This window comes from Drosophila subpulchrella, chromosome X, assembly GCF_014743375.2.
Source record: "Drosophila subpulchrella strain 33 F10 #4 breed RU33 chromosome X, RU_Dsub_v1.1 Primary Assembly, whole genome shotgun sequence".
In the NCBI taxonomy this organism is placed as follows: Eukaryota; Metazoa; Arthropoda; class Insecta; order Diptera; family Drosophilidae; genus Drosophila; species Drosophila subpulchrella.
Window position 1 is genome coordinate 5,384,883 of NC_050613.1, and position 19,202 is coordinate 5,404,084.

A 19,202-nucleotide genomic window follows, 5' to 3' on the forward strand; every position below is an offset into this window, starting at 1 on the left:
GACCATTGTGCGGGCAATCAAACAAAAAACTGGAATACAATTTATACATAAATTAATGGACTATCGATGGGCGTGTCCGAGCCGGGAATTTAATGCCGGCTGTGGGAGTAGTTGTTTGCATTTCCCCTGCTTACTTTTTGTTTCTGATTTTCCCATATTTTCCTTCGATTGTTTTTCCGCATTAACGCGCTCCTCTGCAGCTTTTGAGTGGTCTGAAGTGATGATAATATCCTGTAGTGTTATTAAAATAATAATATAAGCTGTAAAAAGAAAAGGGAAATCGTTGGAATTGTACGCGCTTATTTATTCATTTGATCTATTTTGTACAATGGAATTTTAAGAGCAAAATAATTTATCGTCCTCAATTTATTTCTGTTATGATTCTGGTAGCTCTGGTACTTTCCGACTTAAGAAAAAAGAAATAACTGACTATTTGACACAAAACAAAATAGATTTTTGAAGTTATGTTGTAATTTAAGTGTGGCTTTTTTTTAAATCGGTATTATCAACAATGTAAGATAAATTAAAGATATTTTAAAATAAATGCTTTTGCTAAACTTATTTCATACTTTTTAAAGATGAATATGTTATGAATTTTAAAAGTTTTTCAAAAGTGTAAATTAGATTTAGATTTTTATTCTGTTGTGTTTGTCATTATTATTATTTTATGTGTTGAACCTTAGATAATATGTTAAATTGGTAAGCTAATTAACGGGTATATGTTAGTCGAGTCACTTGTTATATTTCGAATCATCTCGAATATTGCTTACTCGCTAGTAATTTTAGGCGTTATCTCGCTCTTTTTCATTTTTTTTATCTGAGCTAGTTTGTAAACAAAGCAAAAGGACACTTAATAAATTTACCATGCGAATATCTAATTGATCCATAAGTGCTTTTTACTGGCTTGGGTTTTTTTTCAAGAAACTGTTGAATAAAACGTAGTTAAAGGTATGTCATGGTCGACTATGCAATCGCCAGTTCTTTATGCAGGCATTTGGTGTTTTATGGGACTATTAAATGGCCAGGAGCGAGGCTCAGATCACTTCGGCTCAGTTCAGTTCAGCTCGGGCTGAAATTAATTGCTTGCTATCTTCAAATTACTCATACGACCCGTCGACCCGCTCGCTTTTGTTCATCTGCTTACAGCGGGCAACTCCTGCTGGCCTGTGTCATTTACATTAACCGTTTCAGTTACGGCCAGGGTCCTTTCTGCAAGTCCTTTTCGAGATCCTGCCGGAAGCGAGCGCTCGTAAATTACCTGAATAATGCAAAATAACAATATTTACCCCATTGTTCTCGGCCGCTCCGCTCCCTTTCGTTAGCGTTCCTTTTTTGAAGGAGATAATCTGCTCAGGTTTAAATGGAATTTTAATTATTTCAAGCGACCGAAGAGCTTTGAGTTCCTTTTGCCAGTGGCGAATAGTTGCTCTCCAGAGTTATAGCGGGTATAATTAAATGTGAAAACTATGAGGAGTATGTGGATATTAAGTCAGCTCTTCCATTGGACATTAAATGTGATCGAAATGGTAGTTAAAATATTGAACCTGGTAAAATTAGTCTTATCATAATGAATAAAAAGCATTTCCGGGGTTATCTCTCTAGTGCACATCCCAAGAAGCACTCGAATTTATTTAACTATGAAAAAATAATAACAAAAATAATCTCCCGCTACTAATAATATTCTTTATATTAACATCAAAGACCTCCATAGTGGACAACGTTCCATAACTGAACATCAAGAGAAATATGTTGACCACATCTACATATATATATATCTACATCTACATATATAGAAAGCTGGGCACAGCGATAAATGATGATGTTCGTTATGTGCGGCGCGTCTTTTGCGATTTAATTAAGGTCGGACGGTGAAAGGTGTGAGGGCATTGGAGGGGCATTGCCTCGCATGCTGGCCACCGATTTTTCAGCAGACACAGAAGGCATCAGCGACATCACCGATGAATTGCCGTTGCCATTCAATGGCCGATGATGCCGACCGATTGCAATTCCTCTGTCCCTGTCTGCCCCCATTCCCCCTCTCATTCACTGTTTTATGGCCCTGTCTCTTTCGTCTGTGGCGCTGCACACGTTCCAGTTTGTTGCTGCCATCGTGCACGTAATTTCCGTTTCCGTTTCAGCGAACGGCAGCCGGTGACACGCGACAGCTGTTTGCACATACTTAACGCACACACACGCACGCACTGAAAGGCGCATCCTTACACACGCACACTGGGCGAGGTGCACTGGGGGAAAATAAGTTGTTATTCATTTATGTTTGTCTGTACTTTAAAATTACACTGAAACAATAAAGAAAGCAAACTTCGAAGCCGATGTTTATATACCGTTCCTGTGGGAGCTATGTCAAGGCTCTGTTTCCGACTTTTCGAAAATTAACAAGAAATTAAATTATTTATCCTTTCGTTCCTATGGCAGCTATATGACATAGTCGTTCGAAATTCTGAAATATTTAAAAAAAAGTATGTTTCTGACAGTAGAAGGTAATATGTCAAAAATCAACGATGCTTTAATTAAAAAAAAATAATAATATATTAGATACTTTTTATTATCAAAACATTTTGTTTAATTTAAATGTTTTTACGGTTTTTCTAAGAAAAGCCCAAGTGTACTCAATATAAAAACGTTTTATGTGTTGATAACAGATGGTAAATAGAGTTTAAAAATATTATAAGTGCAATATGAGGGTTATGTCAATTTAAGTTTAAAATAAAATATATATAACTTGTCTTATGGCTTGAATGTATAAATGTTTTTACTAATATCAATAAAATATAAATGTAATATAAGAATATATTTCATATTATTTTATTTCAACATCAAAAAACACGATTTCTCTCTGTGCACACGCTCACAGTCGCGCATAGGTAGACTCACATGTCCTTGGTTTGTTTGTATTTGTGTTACTATGCCATTGACTGCGAATCGGAGCGTGAAGGCCATTACAAGTCTGATTATATTGAATCAAAGATTCAATATTTAAAATTGCACGCACACAACTCACACACACCCGCACATCAGTTCCGCTCGATGCTGGCAGTTTTTGCGGCACCGACCGGGGATATACAAATATTGTAAATGTTTGTCTCAGTGGCGGATCCAGAATTTTGTTGTGGGGGATATACAAAAATTTGTTGAGTAAAAATCAAAAAATTTTAAATAAAATACATATTACATATACTTTTTAAACCGAAAGCGGGGGATCTATGCCCTATATAAGCCCCCCCCCCCCAAGGCTACGCGCATGGTTTGTCTGTGCGTGTCGCTTTATGAGGAACCGAGGTGGAAATGAGTCACTGAATTGGGGGAACGGAAGTGGAAAAGCGGCGGGCAATGGGGAGGGCGAGTTTTCCTGACTTGCTGCCGGAGTCAAGCGGAAAGAGCAAACAATTTTAAATTATTGTTCAAGCACAACGAAGTCAATATTAATAAGTGAACAATTTGCCAACTTTATTTCAGCATTTTATATTCACCAAGCTATCATCAGCGAGTGGGGGCAAAACTGATATAAATGCGAGTTCCGCGATCTAAGTTATAACTAAATTAAAGAGCAGGATACAAAAGCCAAGCAAAAAAACCGAGGAAATTTGACACAAGCTGAAATAATACGAAAGGAAAGTATTAACAATATTTTACTAAAAAATGTATAAATATTATGAAAAGCAAAATTTTAAATAATTATAATTTATAATAACTCAATCCCCTTTTTAAATTCACAATGAAATGAAGCTACAGTATTTCTTTAAAAATGAAATAATAATTTGATAAACATTTTGGAATGTTTTCAGACCATTCCCAAAGCTAAATATTTTTCTGAAAGCAAAGTAACGATATCCTTTACCACACAAAGGGTGACAAAAAGAGTTTTCCTCTTTCGTCGGGCATTATGAAAACAACAAACGAGGATTTCCTGCACTTAATAGTTATCTTTGCATAAGCATGAACAAAACAATTGCCATTTAATCGCAATGAAAACGAACTTTTCGGGTCCTTCCAGCAAGGAAATTTAATTACACAACCACTTGCTACCGCCGCCGAGAGAAAGTGAGAGTGAAAGTGGATGTGGATGTGGTGGAGAGCGAGGGAAAGTGCTAAGCGATAGGGATAATCCGAAAGGCTTCGCAAGCAGCTCGCCAGCTTAGCACGCCAAACATTGTAAGCCAAAGGCATGACGCAGTTTTCCCGTCCCGCTTTCCCGCTTTCCCAGCGATGTAATTACACATGTGTGAGCGGGAGAGATTATTGTTATTGTGAATGTTATTTTTATTTGCACGTCAACCGCAAACTCATCCAAGTGAAATTGAAGCAAAAACAAGGCTTAACATCTTAAGGCGACGCATTGTGGGTGCCTTGCAAAATGATGACAACGCTCGAGCTTGTCCCCGCATTTTCCCAGTGCTAAATCTGCTTTTTTGTCAGCACAGAAAAAAATAGGTCCAAAATATAATTAGCATATACTTCAAAGCAGGTTAAAATTTCTGTAAAATTAGGAAAGGAATTTTCAACACAATACTCGTATTACTTTTTTTTCAGAGGTATTAGAATCTCCTAAAGTTTACCCGATAATTATTTACATTCTGCTTAGAATATCTAGTATTTTTCAGAATATTTAATATATCTAAGGACTTTAAAATTTATATTAAGCAAGTATGCCTCTCACTGTGCACCGCTTTTCCATTTTCCCTCGCTCGCACTGTTCCTTTGTTGCCGCACTTTGCATTTGGGCTATAATTGTTTGTTTGTTTATTTAGCCTGCCACCTGGCTGCCTGTAGATTAGCAGAAAGATTTGATGAGCACACGCCGGGCGGAAACAGCAGGACCCGGGGGAGACAAAGGAGGCGAGTGTCTAGAAATACTGCAAAAATAATTCACTGCAATTATATGGAAATGCTGTAAGTTCCTTTCCCTGTTCAAGAGATTGTGGTACTGTTTAACCACCCGCAGAAGCATGGAAGTGAATTCGGTGCCTTATGATCGACTTATTGAATATCTTATATGGGGATAATAAGATATTACAAATATATCATACACTTACTTTTATGATAATACGAATCCTTCAACCATACTAATGTTTTTTCAAAATATTTGATAATTGCATTTTAAATATATCATTACTTTAAACATTGTATTTTATACGCAATTATAAGGTTCAACATTGATTCAAATTCCATTTAGTAAGTTTCAAATGTAATTCTCAGCAAATACCCTGTGATAACGTCACTTAAGCTTGGCGCATTCATAAACATTTTTGCTTTTCATTTTTTCGGCAATTCCGTGTAATTGAAAAGCGGCTGGGAATTCTGCAATGCCGAAGTGGCAAATGGGGGCGGGACAAAGTGAAAGGGGCGGGGCTGCAAAAGGGGCGCTGGAGAAAGTGGCAAAGGAAAGTGAGGGAATGTAAAGCAAAGCGGAACAAAGTTTACTTATCATGGCATTGCCGCCATATCCGCCTGGTAATCGAAATTTGCAAAAAGGGATATAGGGATACGAGCTCACACAGACATGATAATATTCACTGAAAAAACTATCCAAAGATAAAATAAGACGGCTTAGAAATAATTTTTATTTAACTCAATTTTGGTAACTCCCAAAATATTACTATTGCTTATTGCCAAATATGAAATCCTTACTGATTTAACAGCCTATTTCTGAATACAATCATTTTAAAAAGACTGGCAACCTAGAGAAAAATGGTCTTTAGCTTAAAAACATTGTATGCATTTTTTACAAGACTGCCTACTACCATGAAAATGCCTTTTTGATATTTATTTATTTACTGTTGGTACTCAGGATTTTTTTTAAACACACACACTCGAATTTCTTGAAAAGGGTACCGATTATCTCTCAGTGCACGCTTAACTGCACACGTGTGCGTGCGTTTAGCAGGTGTTTTTTGGCCTGTGCTGTTGCCTTCGACTGAAATATTCATTTGCATCTAAGGAAATTGTTTTGCTTTCATTTTTCCCCCTTTTCTTCCCAGCTCATTGGGATTTTCTGGGCATTGTGCGGTGAATGATGCCATAGGTTTACCAATTTTTTTCCATTCTCACCAGAGAAATAGAATTGAAAAATTCAGCTTGAAAGTGAAAATCATTGCCAGAAGTTTACCCAATTCCAGGGGGCAGGGGGCGCAGGAAGGATCCAGAATTCCGCAAAACATTCCTCAGAGGCTCAGGCGCCGTTTCAAAGGGGGGGAGGTGGAGTTTGTGCGGTTTGAATTTCTGGTTTCGGGGCTGGCCACATTCCCATTCCGCCATAATTGGCCAATTGTCGGTGTCATTAACATGCCTGTCATTATTGGCAATGTCCCGGACTGCGTGCGGAATGGGTCCGCAATCTCCTGAATATTTCATCAACTCGCCTGACAACAGCCGACTGACGGCAACAATGACAACGTTAAACATCAAATACAACGCACAAAAGGTGTTTAAAAATTAAATTAAAGTTAAAAGCTCACAAAATAATGAAATGAGCGAAATGAGCAAAGTACTCACACAAAGTGGTTAAAACCGTGGCTGTGTCGGTGTGGCAGCAACAAATAACGTTTACAGCGGCCATTGCACGCAGCGAAAAACCTTCAAATTACAAATATTTTTAAATATTTGCCAGGTTACAAAATGTCTTCCAAATTTAAAATATGCTTTGTTGATTTGCTGTTGCATATTATATTTTATATTATATTTTCGCAAGCACTTACTAAAAGGTGCAATAAAAACTTGCTATCTTACTAAAAATAATAAAAATAAATATATCCTTCTAAAAGATACAAAAAAAAAACCTGACAAATTTAAGATTGACATACATTGATATACATACTTTCATTACTCGTTATACCCGTTACTCGCAGAGTAAAAGGGTATACTAGATATACTAGATATACGATCTCGCCATATCCGTCTGTCCGTATGAACGCTGAGATTTCAGAAACTATAAGAGCTAGGATGTTGGGACAGGGTGCCATGCCCTCAAAGACTATAGCACTAAAACCCTCAATTTTTTAAATATTTAGTAAAAATGTAAATGAGAGTTTGTTCGTATTATCAATACCTCTCTACATGCCAATAAATATTGATATTGGACCAGTCATTCAAAAGTAATAACCAAATAATAATCATAACTTTGCAATTCAATCGAGATTGCACACCAGCAGCAAATCAGCTGTTTTCACTAATACGCCACCTAGCCTATGGAAGAAGAAGATAGGTGGCGCTATAGGCCACTCCCTTAAGCTGAGTAACGGTTATCGAATAGTCGAGGTCATCGACTATAGCGTTTTCCTTTTTTTTTTTTTTTGATAAAATTGAATATTGGGCTTTATCTAAAATAAAATATAAATAATATTTAACTTTAATATTTATCTTTAAGTATAAATCTTTGAGAACACTTTTTCTGAATTCTCAAGATCACATTTTAAGGGATCCCTTTTTTTTGAGTGGGGCAGGAGGGACAACAAAAAACACAATAAATAGTAGTACGCGGCAGCAACAATAAAATCGCGGTGACAATTCAATTAAAATATTTCTGCATAAATTTTCAACGCTTGCAAAAAGCCGCTTGAGTAGCCGCAAAAGCATGAAAAGCCTGTGGGCGGAAAATGGCCGGGGGGAGGGGGTGGAAAACCCCCGCCCATTGCCAAGAAGAGAGAGTAAGTGTGAGTGTGAGCAAGAGGGAAACAAACAATCAAACCGCAACGCCTATCGGGTAGGAAGTGAATGATTGAATGACAATTGCATTTGCTGGGATGTTCGGCCAATTCATTGTTTTTTTTCGTGTCCAGTTTATGCGGTGCAAAGTTCACGCAAAATGGGAAAAGTGCGGAAGGAAAATGCTGGGAGTGGCGGAAGTGACTGGCAAGCAATTAAGGCTCAATTGGCAAACCGCACTTGCAAAGGGCCATCTTAAATTTTCGATGTCAGTCTTCTAGTTAATCGGAAGCAGCGAAGATTGGCAGAAAACAGCAAAAACTAAAAGGAAATTAACCGCATGTTTACCGTGTCAATTATTAAAGAAGGTATACTTTAAAACTTATTTATAACTTCACCTTCTCCATATATAATACTTAAATAGTTACGTTGCATTCTTTAATCTTCTTTATAGAAGATTAAATATCACTATAAAATAGTGATGTAATACGATCTAATACAAAAGTAAAGTACACAAATAATGAAGTCATCTTCATGTTGGATGCAAGATTACTGAAAAATGAAGGTGTATTTATTTAATTTAAACTAAAGTTTTATTAAGAGACATTTTATTTTATTTAAATTATTATTTACATTTATTTATGGAAATTGAGCTTTAAGCGCATGTTAATTAGGGAATAAGTTATTATTTCATCAGCTTACACTGGACAGCAGCTTTTTGGTCCAGAAGAATAGATCCCCCTAATCTATTATTATAATGTCCAACACAATGAGCCAATCACATTCGATGATATTTCATATTGAAATATATATATTCTTCTTTTTTTCAACCGCAATATCACAAATATCACGCGTTAGAAACGAAAACAATGCAGTTGAGCATAGAATAGTTTGTAAATATTAGGAGTGGGCACTTAGAGCTACTTTTTTTAGATGTTATACATCCGTAGGTGTGCACTTGAGTAAAGCTTACATACATTCTTCTTTATTTTCAAATTCTTTCCTGGCAAACAAGAACAAGGCAAATATACATTCGTTTATGCCTCTGAGAGTGTTTTTCCGTTTGTCTTAGCTCATATTGATGCGTGCCCATTAGGGTGATCCAAAAAAATGAAAACTAGTTCTCACCATTTTACATGGTAGATTAAAAGTAAAAAATTTTTTGTTGAGACTTAGACCTCTCGAATCGTCCTCAAAGTTTGCTTTAAAATTACTCATACGACATGTATTCCAGCCAGAACATTTTTCGAAAAAATCGATTTCCCACCCCCAACTTTGTCAACATTCTAAGCGGCTTCACAAAGATTATTTTAGCCTGAAAAAAAATGTTAATATAAAAGGAGAGCCTTCTTTGTCCTTCCTCATTTGGGTACACATGTAAGTGTTTACAGAAGGTCCATTTATGAAACGGTTTTTTCCAAAAATAAATAAAACTATTTGCGAAATGTTTTAAATGACTTATTATGCAACTCGGGGATTTTAATACCTTAGTGTCAATATTTTCAAAAATTAAATCCAATTCGACAACTAGAAAAGTTTTTCAATTTTTAAAGCTTTCAAAGTAGTTCGGAAAGGTGAAAAACGAATTTAAGAAATAAGACCAAGTCAAGACCACCCATATGAAAATAATATATTTGATCAAGGGCAACAGTGCGTATGAGTTAAAAAACTTTGAAACCAATTCGCAGACCCTAAAACGGGTTTGTAAAAAAAAAAATTTTTTGGTACACATTAAATACCTCAAAGCGCACCGTATAGCCGGGTGAGAGTAGGACCTTAAAAATTTCCATACAAATGTGGACCGCCCTAGTGCCCATACAGTAAGTTGTAGCACCCACACACTAAGAAAACGGGGAATTCAAAATTATTATCATGATTTTAATTTCACTTGACATGTATGTAAATCCGTTTGGAATTAATAGTACATACGATATTATATTAATTGATTTTCTTATTATACCCGTTACTCGTAGAGTAAAAGGGTATACTAGATTCGTCGACAAGTATGTAACGGGTAAAAGGAAGCGTTTCCGACCCTATAAAGTATATAAATTCTTGATCAGGATCGCTAGGCGAGTTGATCTATCTGTCCGTATGAACGCTGAGATCTCGGGAACTATAAGAGGTAAAATGTTGGGACTTGGCATGTAGATTCTTGGGCTTCCTGCTCACTTTAACGCCCACAATCGCCGATAACGCTAAAAGCCGTCTATTGCCCACATGTTTTTTATATTTTGTAAAAATGTATTTGATATTTTATTCTAATTGTAATAAATTATTCAAATCGGAGCATTCATTAAAAAGTTATAACTAATCATCAATACCTATCGGTTGACACACAAAGAAGCTTGCCACGCCCACTTTAACGCCCATAAAATTCAAAAAATCGTAAATATGTGTTCATGTGTTGGAGAATGCATTAAATTCATAGCATAAACACTGAAAATGATGCAAGCCCATTTGCTTCTAAAATGTGTACTTACACCAATTCGACAAAATTAACTCTCTTAGCCCTTTTCACTATTAAAATTTCAGTAGTAATATTTCTAATGGTAAACGAAAGGTAGTATTTAATGTCCTATTGAATTGAATTCAAAACGTGGATCAAAATTATCCTTTGCTATCTCTTACATTCAAGTTGCCCCGTTTTTAATCTTGCTAAGAGTAGATTTAATCCCGTTTTGATTAAATTATTATTTCACTGTAGATATGTTGCTTGGTATGAAATTATGAGTAAATTTTAATTTTTAAATTGTTTTTTGTATAACGCGGTAGTTTTTTTTCCACATCCCTGTTCATAAACCAGCAAGCACATAAACTTCCGGCCTGATGGGCCAAAAACATGCGTATATTGTCAAGTGGTCGGTGCTCGATGGCCTTAAGCTCGTTGACAAATTTTGTAAAACTTCAAAAAACGTATCCTCGTGAAATTCATGCTTTATTGTTGCTGGCTGGCGATGCGTACATAGAAATGATAACAATAAATATGGCCGAAAAAAGCGTACGAATTTTCGCCCGCAAATTGTCCCCACTATCCTGTCCCTAGTTCCGGTGAGTCCGTGGGTGTGTGTGCTTGTGTGTTTGCATCCTGTTCGTCCTTGCTGCTCGTTCACATTGTCACCCCGAACAACAGCCATAATAACAGGCACCGCACTCTGCGGTTTTTGACAATTCGTCAGACGTTGTTGACACAGTGTCTGAGCAGGTTAGTTGTCGCTGTCGTCCGATGCGGTTGCTTGGATTGTCCGCTACACGTTTCCTCCTCAGTTCTTCGAGATTGTTTGCTTCATACCCTGTAATCCTATCATTTTCGTGGGCATACTGAACAATCCCAGCTAGCTTAATGACTTATATTTGGGAACATCATAGCACAGTTCCTTTTGAATTTCCCACTTTTCAGATATCTTAATAATATTAACTAATACTTTAATAATAATTAAATATCAATTGATATCTTCTACTAACTTTTTCTAGTATATGAGCACGCATAATACTGATATCAAGAAGAAATTTCCCTTGATAACAGACATAGTTTCGTCTCGATAGGAGAGATATTTTATTTAAATCAAGAACGATTTACTCTTGGAAACGAGAGCGCTTTTGCATAAATTCGAGAATTTTTTTCTCGAAACCGAGAAGACTCTGCTGAAATTGAGACAACTTATTTTCAAAATGTGTTCTCAAACCAAGATCACTTTCTTTTGATTTCAGTAAAAGTGGACGGAAATAATGAAATCGAGTGTGATGAGAACAGTTTTTTCTGGGTGCACATGCATCATCCCATCATTTTAGCTCTTACATCTAGTTGTCTCGAGATCTTAGTGTCTAATCGGTCTGAGCACTCGTCAGACAGGCATGGCTTGATTTCCCACTCGCCTAGTTTTTTTGCTCTTTCTACCAATTGAAACTTTTCAAGAAATACAACATCGGATAGTTACTACGTTAACTAATGCGGAGTTTATTAACTAAAAAATGTAACTGTTGATTTGTTTTACACATTTATTTCTAAAGGTTAGTGTTTAACTACCAGGTATTTTGCATTCTAAAAACCCCAATTACGTATTAAGCGAACATTTTTGTAGCATTCTGTAACATATGCAGGAGTCGCAACAACAAGAAACCACATGTGAGATTTGCTTAGTTTATTTATTTCATTTCACTTGATATTTTCCGTTGGCTTTAGAGAAATTTGTCTGGCATTTGGCAATTAGATTTATTGCCGGTCGGAATAGTTTCGATTTCAGAGTTCAAAAAAAGTGTTGGGTTTACAGAGTTTCCGCTTTGCAAGGCATCTCAAAAATTAATTGGGAAATTGGGTTTCTCTGCATTTTGGTTATTGGTTGATCATTTTAAGTATCTTACCGCTTGTTAAATGGCATGAATGAGATAAAGTCCCTAAAATCTGGATATCTTTATAGTGTGTCACATATTCAAATTTGTGAACAGACGTCGCATTTGTTAATAAATTCAAAATGTACATAGGAATTTCAGTTTCATACTATTGCAATGCTAAGCTTGCTTTTCGTTTCGCTAAATCCCTTGTAAAACAACTTTTGTTATTCGCCACATTTTGTTGTTTACAATTTTTTGTCTTTTGCATTTTTGTTTTGGTTTGTTTCGGTTGCCTTTTTGTTTTGATTTTGGCTCACCTGCGCAAGCTGGCAGCGGTGTGTAAGCCCTTTGAAAGTCGCTTCATTTCGCTTTTGTTGCTGCTCGCTGGCCGTTTAACCCCTTGGCCCCCTTAGCTCCTGGCTTCAGGACACATGGAAGGTCCTTTCCGCCGAGCACTTTTGGCAGACATGTTTTATGCCACCTGCTGTTGCTGCTGCTGCCGCTGCGGTTCCAAACACTGTGTTGTCGAGTGTTGTCTGTTGCTCTCGGGTTCTGGTTTTGGTTTTGGTTTTGGTCTCTGGCTTAAATGGTATCGTTACGTCCTTTTTTATTCTCACAGTTTCGGTCGTTATGAATTTTTCAATTTTCTGCAATTTTTGCTAGCCAAAATGTTGCTGTTGTCGGTTGTTGCTTTTCTGATTGCTGCCATTGCTGTAGTCGAACTTGTTATTGGTGCTGCTGTTGCTTTTACTGTTGCTGCTGGTGTTGCTAGTGTTGCTGCTGTTGATGTTGCTCGTGTTGCTGTTGCAGTTGCAGCGATTGCTGCTGCACTTGATGTTACTGTCTACACTAATGTCGCCACTGTTGCTCCTTTTGTTTAGACTGAGATTGCTGGTGCTGTTGCAATTTCTGCCTGCGGAATTTTTAGTTTGTAACGTAAGCCCACCTATGTTTATACTTAATTTTGGGCTTATCATTTTCTTAACATCAGTAAATTTCTCTTAAGATCTTAAGTTACCTTTTTTAGAAGTAGGTTCTTACATGTTTATTTGTCATCCTATTATGTCCCATGATTTTTTGGGATCATTTTTGTTAAATCTGGAAACTGTTGCTACTGATTTAGTTGTTGCTGCTGCCATTATTGCAGTTGAGGTTGCTCTTGTTAATTTTGCCGCGGATGCTGCTGTTGTTTTTCTGTGCTCTGATGGCTGTGTTATCGCTGATGTTGCTGCTGCCATTGTAGCTGCAATTCGCGTTGCTGTTGGACACACTGGTTTTACAATTGCCGCCGTGTAGCGTTTTCAGGTGTTTAATAGTTGTCGAGTTCATTTGCAATATGCCAGCCAGAGGGCAGTGGAGGGGGGACATTAAGGGAAGGGCTACGGGCGGTCGACTGAAAAATGGTAAATTCTGGGCAGGAGTTGGCATTGTTTCTTAATAGGCCGTTGGGCATGTGGCTCCGTGGTTCACTGTCTCTTTACTGCATTGCAAAAACCGACGTGTAATTGTAACTTTAAGATTTAAAAAATTAAAGAAATATTTTCTTGTTTAATAAAAACCAGTAGCAGAAAATAACATTTATTTGAAAATTATATTTTTAAGGACCGACTGCTAATTTTTTCAATTTGCCTAATTAAGGACTCAAATTAGTAGTTTTTTCAACATAAAAGTCTCAAATAGGTCCAGTTACTTAGTAATGTTTTATTTAAATAAATTCCAAAAGACTAAGGTGAATGTGCTGGTGAATTTAAATAACTCGAGAACTTTGCCAATTTAACAGATATTACAGATGGGGTAGGTTTAATTAGACGAAATTTATTTTTAGTCACCACACATAATTAAAAAACAACTCTAGCTTTACAATTATTTTTTCTCAGCGCACCTGTTTTGCGGATTCCTGGACTCCCTGCTCGAATTGCCATCGACAGGTGCTCATTGCATTCAGTAAAGCACTCATTGTCCTGAATGTCCTTTGTTGTGTGTGTGTGTGTGTGCAGGATTGCAGGCATAATGCGGCGGAGTGTCCTTTTCGGTTTTTGTGGTTTTCGTTTTTCATTTGGCAAAACTTTTGCATAGATAGACAGACCGAGTCGAGTTTACCAATTATCAAAAATAGAATTTTAATTATATATTGTGAATTTGTATGGCTCCATAAAATTGGAAAGTTTCTCGCTCATAGCCCCCTAGACAATTTCACTTGTAAAAAAAACTTTTCCAGACTAAATCGTTTAAAATTTTGTTTGCTTTCCGGCTTGGATGAGGCTTGTGATTCCATCGGTTTGTAGACTTTCAAGTACTTAAGTGCTTATAGAAAACTTACAGCAATTGAGATTGCGACAATCATATTACGTAGCTCAAATAAAAAAATTATGTATTTATAAAAACATATTATAAAAAACCAAATACTCGAGCAATTACTGATAGGAAATAATACATTTTATTTATTTAATTTCATTTTAATTTATTAAATACAAATCGAATTAGTATCAAAAACAAAAGTATATTCTTGTAGTTTTAAATTTAAATTTAAATTGCTTTTCTAATTTTTGAACAGAATCTAATTTACAAAAATCAAATTAAATTAAAGGTAGTGCAATTTACGTTTAAATAGCATATGCAAATAATTTAAATGAGCTACGGTTAGATTCAAAGCTGCCCCTCATTACTTTTTTCACAATATGAATATGAAGTATACACATTTTAGATTCTTATTTACATGAACAATGGACTAATTAAACCTAAGATTTGTTGGGGATATTATCTACATAATTTATTTCAATTGCCACATTGTCATAAATTGCAAACTATTTGGGATATGGACAAACACTTGCGTGCAAATATTAAAGTAAAGGACATGGATGCTGGACCCTGTAGAACCCATACATAAATACGGTCTTGAAATCAGGCAAACAGACTAGTTTATTGCCACAGATACGAACACCCACAATTACATGCTGGACAGATATACTGTGGGATATCTTGGTTATTCTTGGCTTGAGCTTGCACACCATTTGGCCAACTCGTTGATTATATAATTAAGCCTTTTGCTGCTTTGCTGGCAGTGTCCTTAAGTCCTAGATCCTTGGAGACGACTGATTAATAATTGCAGTAGTCGATTGACACTTAATGGCGTTGATTGCGAATAATTTTGTGGGCCAGGCGGGAATTTTATATTCTTTTGGCCCCGGCCTGGGTTCTTTGGGTCCTTCTCATGTCCTTGTTATTACGGTTATGACTTGAACATTGCTGCTAATCACACTCGGAGGCATAGCACACATTGGATTCAAAAGGCAAATAACGCACAGGAGATGGGTGGCACATGGGGTCTGAGGATATGTGGGATGTGGCAAATGGGAAATGGCAAATGAGTGGGAATTCTCGGCCAAATTATTCCTTATTGAGGCAACAGGCAGCAGCTGCCAGGATTTTTGTCGTTGTTGTTGTTGTTGCGTTTGTCTTGTTGTTCGGCTCCTCGCATCTTACTCATTTGGCTGTAACTCTGGCAACCTTTGACCGCCTTTCCATGTTGTTCTGGTTGTTGTTGTTGCCCTGTGGCCTGTGAAAGCGGCAAAATAGCAAAATAGAACAGCAAATTGAAGCAAAAGGAACGTCTCGACCCCGTCGTCCTCGCAGCCGGATCCTGAGGCTCCGCACAATGCAGCTTTTGGTCTCAGTTGTCCTAGGTCCTTTGATGCAAAAACGCAGCCATGGCGCTGCTTTTTGTCCCTGTGTCTCGCAGCCAGCTCTTTTTTCGCTGAAATTTCTAGCTGGTATACTCAAAGGATACTCTTTGGTTAAGGTTAATTGGGTATCAATGTGATTACATCGATTTTTTTTACAAGTTTATTGCTTGGAGTTGCATTGAGTGCACGATTTCCTAATAGCTCAATTCAGTTTGTATCCGTATTATGCAGAGTGGCAAAAATAATAATATATACACTTCAAATGATATCGCCATCTTAAAAAAATTTGCAGCCTGGAAAGTAACAATTTTTAAGACCGTCTAAAATCTTTTGTATAATACATGTAATTTATATAGTTATAACTGCTTTAAGTTAATGCAAAACAATATTAATATATTATTATAGAGTAATAAATATATAAATGGTTATGGTTTTCGATTGTAGCTTAAGAAAGCACCTCACAATAAGAAAAAAATGACTTTAAATTAATTTCATTGCCTATTTCTGTGAGCCAGAATAACACATTTTTGTACAGTGCCCAGAAGTGCACAATTACTTGGCTTAATTTTAATCTTATTAAATCATAAACCTTAAATTTGTCAGTCCTTAATCGATTTAATCGTCATGTACGTTGCTGGAAAACTTTGATTTAATCTTTAATCTTTAATCTTATTAAATCTAAATTATTTGTTTAAGGGACTACGGAAATTTGTATTGTCGCTTAAATGTAAGGGTATGCTCTGACTGACTGTCTTGAAAAACGTAGCGGTAGCTGCTGGAGTTCTAGTTATTAATATCTTAATAAAATGTAATTCTTAAGTGACCCAGAAAGTCAGTAGTTTTCAAGACCTTTTGCAGAAAGTACGCAACCATATCGCAAACGAAACATCAAATCGCTTGAGGCTTAAAGAAAACCATACAGACATTTTCAACATTTTTAAAAACAGTTTCTACATTCGGTGATCCAAGAATGTCATTTGACATTTCACCGAAAAGGAACCACAGCAAATAAAATAAAATATTATGCGAAGAAGCCGAACAAAAAATGAAGACAGACTTTGTTGTCCTTGTCAGCGTGGCTACAACTTCCTTGGCCCAGGACGATGTCGGAAGCACCAGCGGAAATGAGTAAAAAACCAACAACTCACTCAAAGTCTTTGCTCTTTTGCGTCTCTTCCACTCGAATGATGGGAAATTCCATTTCGAGTGAAAGTCAGGCCCCACACGCGTGTGAGGGCTCGCGAATCCTCCTCGGCTGCGTTCGGCATTCGTTTTGTATTTCCACTCACTCGGCATTGAGCGCTTGTGGAGCATCCCCAGAGATGCGAACTTTTGGAGGAAAAAGCTAGAGAAAAACCAGAAGGAGGGAAAACCAGACACCCATTGACCAATTTAGAAATTGAATTCCTCGACAATCACATACCCGTTACTCAACTTTTAAATTGAAAATTGATGAAAGTTAAGTTAATACGTAAAGATGACCGCTTTAAGATTGGAATACGCTTGGAAGATTCGCAAAAATCGCATAAGGCACACGGAAAAAGAAACAAAACAGAAAGATTTATAGCGCTGTTACGTGCAAAATTTGTCGGTCCTTTTACTAACTTCTAGTGCTTTTCAACACTGGCTAAACGATCTTCCGTCTCTTTCTTTGTCGCTTATGTGAATGCACTGCAGGTCAAAATGAAGACCTTTGTTTTACAGCAATTTAAAGTTTACATTAATTACATATTTGAAATTGGTTTTGAGTCTATCTTTAATAACCTTGCAATTATCGAATTTGAATGCGACTATTAAAAATTTTGAAAAAAATCAACCATTTTCTCCTTATGTGATTTAGACACTTAAAAAGAATTTTATTAATGATTCACCCTTCCTCTTAAAAGGTCCGCTTTGCTTTACCCATAAAAACGCAATAAAAACCATAGATTCTCTTAAATTTAAAAAAAGACGCGCGGATCTTTTAAGGTTGTGTACTCCTATTCTCTCGATCTCATATCGTTGATGTACTACCAAAAAATCTTTGAGTGTCAATTTAATTTTTGGGATCAATTTGATCCTAAATAAGTGTCAAAAGTGTACTACTTTATACGAAAAATCTTATTCCACCCCAAATAGTGTAATTTTGGCAACAACCGTGGTACTTCATCACCGATAAAAGCTTTTGCGATTGTTTGAGTTTCGAATTGTGGTTAAGTATAGGTTATCATGGAATTTGAACTAAACACCCGCGGGAAACGTTATGCGATGGATCAATTGGAAAGGTGTCTCTGTCCCTCATGCGAAAGATTCCCAGTTCAAGTAGGCGCCCATTTATAAGAATAATATGTAACATTTCCTTTTAAATTGTAATACCAATGCTGTATTTAAAAAGTTTTCAGATTTCAAATGAAAAAAGAAAAATAAATTTATTACGCTCATACCCGCGCATCAAAAACGATCAGCTAGCACTTTGAGCCACGCATATAATTCATGATTTTGCGGCAGAAGACTTTTTACCAGTGTCAAAGTGATGACTGAACTTGAACTTTTCGTATCAGAGATTTTTTGACACTCAATAGGGTCACATTGACACCTAAATAGGGCCATATTGATGAAGACTTTTTTTGGGTGTACATCAACGATATGGGATCAAGATAATAGGAGTACACAACTTTAAAAACTCCGCTGCGTCTTTTTTTTAATTTCAGAGAACTTATGGTTTTTATTGCGTTTTTACGGGTAACTTGGTAATAACTCTTTAAGCACAGCGGACCTTTTAAGAGGAAGGGTGAATGGTTAATAAAATTCTATTAAAGTGTCTAAATCACAAAAATGTCACTTATGAAGTAGAAAGATCTGATTAAATTAAATGCTTACGTAACAAAACTGTATTTACATTTACATATTTTTATGAGCGCCAAAAACACAGCCGGAAAAACAAGCCAGATTTGGCGGGAAACCCGGCCGAGAAGGCATCGCTGGTCGGGCGGGTGACAGCAGCAGTGGCAGCATCCGCCGTGGCAGCGGCAACAGTCGAGCGGCAGACTCGATGCAGCAGAGCCAGAAATTGCGGCACTACGTATACGCCCAGTCTACGTCGAGTTGGCCACGTGTACGGACACGCGGCGCGGTTCGCATCCTCCGGTGGCAGAATATTCGTTACCAACAGTTCACTACCAAAACTCTCGCGATTCGGTGCTAATCAAAGACAAACAGAATATATACGATCTTTAAAAGTTCAATTTATTTTTCTTAAATCTATAGAAACCTTTTTTTTGTTGATTTTTTGTGTGCCCAGTGCAAGAGTGTTAGTGTCTGTGAAAAGAGTGCCGGCTTGAAAAATGCGCGCCAAAAATTGAGAAATATTCGCAGAGCGCAGCGGCAACTAAAACTAATCAAACTACAATTTACAAACTACCCAAGGAGATAAACATAAATAGTAATATATATATATAAATTTAATATATGCACACACGTATAAGTATTTGGGCAGTCTGCAGTTTTACAATGTAAACAAATCGTTTTTTCGTGTTTTCCCTGAAATAA

At 36.7% G+C, this 19,202-nt stretch overlaps 1 protein-coding gene across 3 annotated transcripts in view; it reads left to right on the forward strand.

Moving 5' to 3' along the window:
* Positions 1 to 18,700: 18,700 nt before the first annotated feature.
* LOC119556215 overlaps positions 18,701 to 19,202 on the forward strand; it is a 94,501-nt gene continuing 93,999 nt past the window's right edge. For 2 of the 3 annotated variants that reach the window (XR_005219965.1, XM_037868195.1), the window contains exon 1: positions 18,701 to 19,095. The gene's annotated coding sequence lies outside the window, so the exon portion shown is untranslated. Of the gene's footprint in view, positions 19,166 to 19,202 lie in introns of all 3 variants that reach the window. The other variant, XM_037868196.1, reaches the window with a different exon arrangement.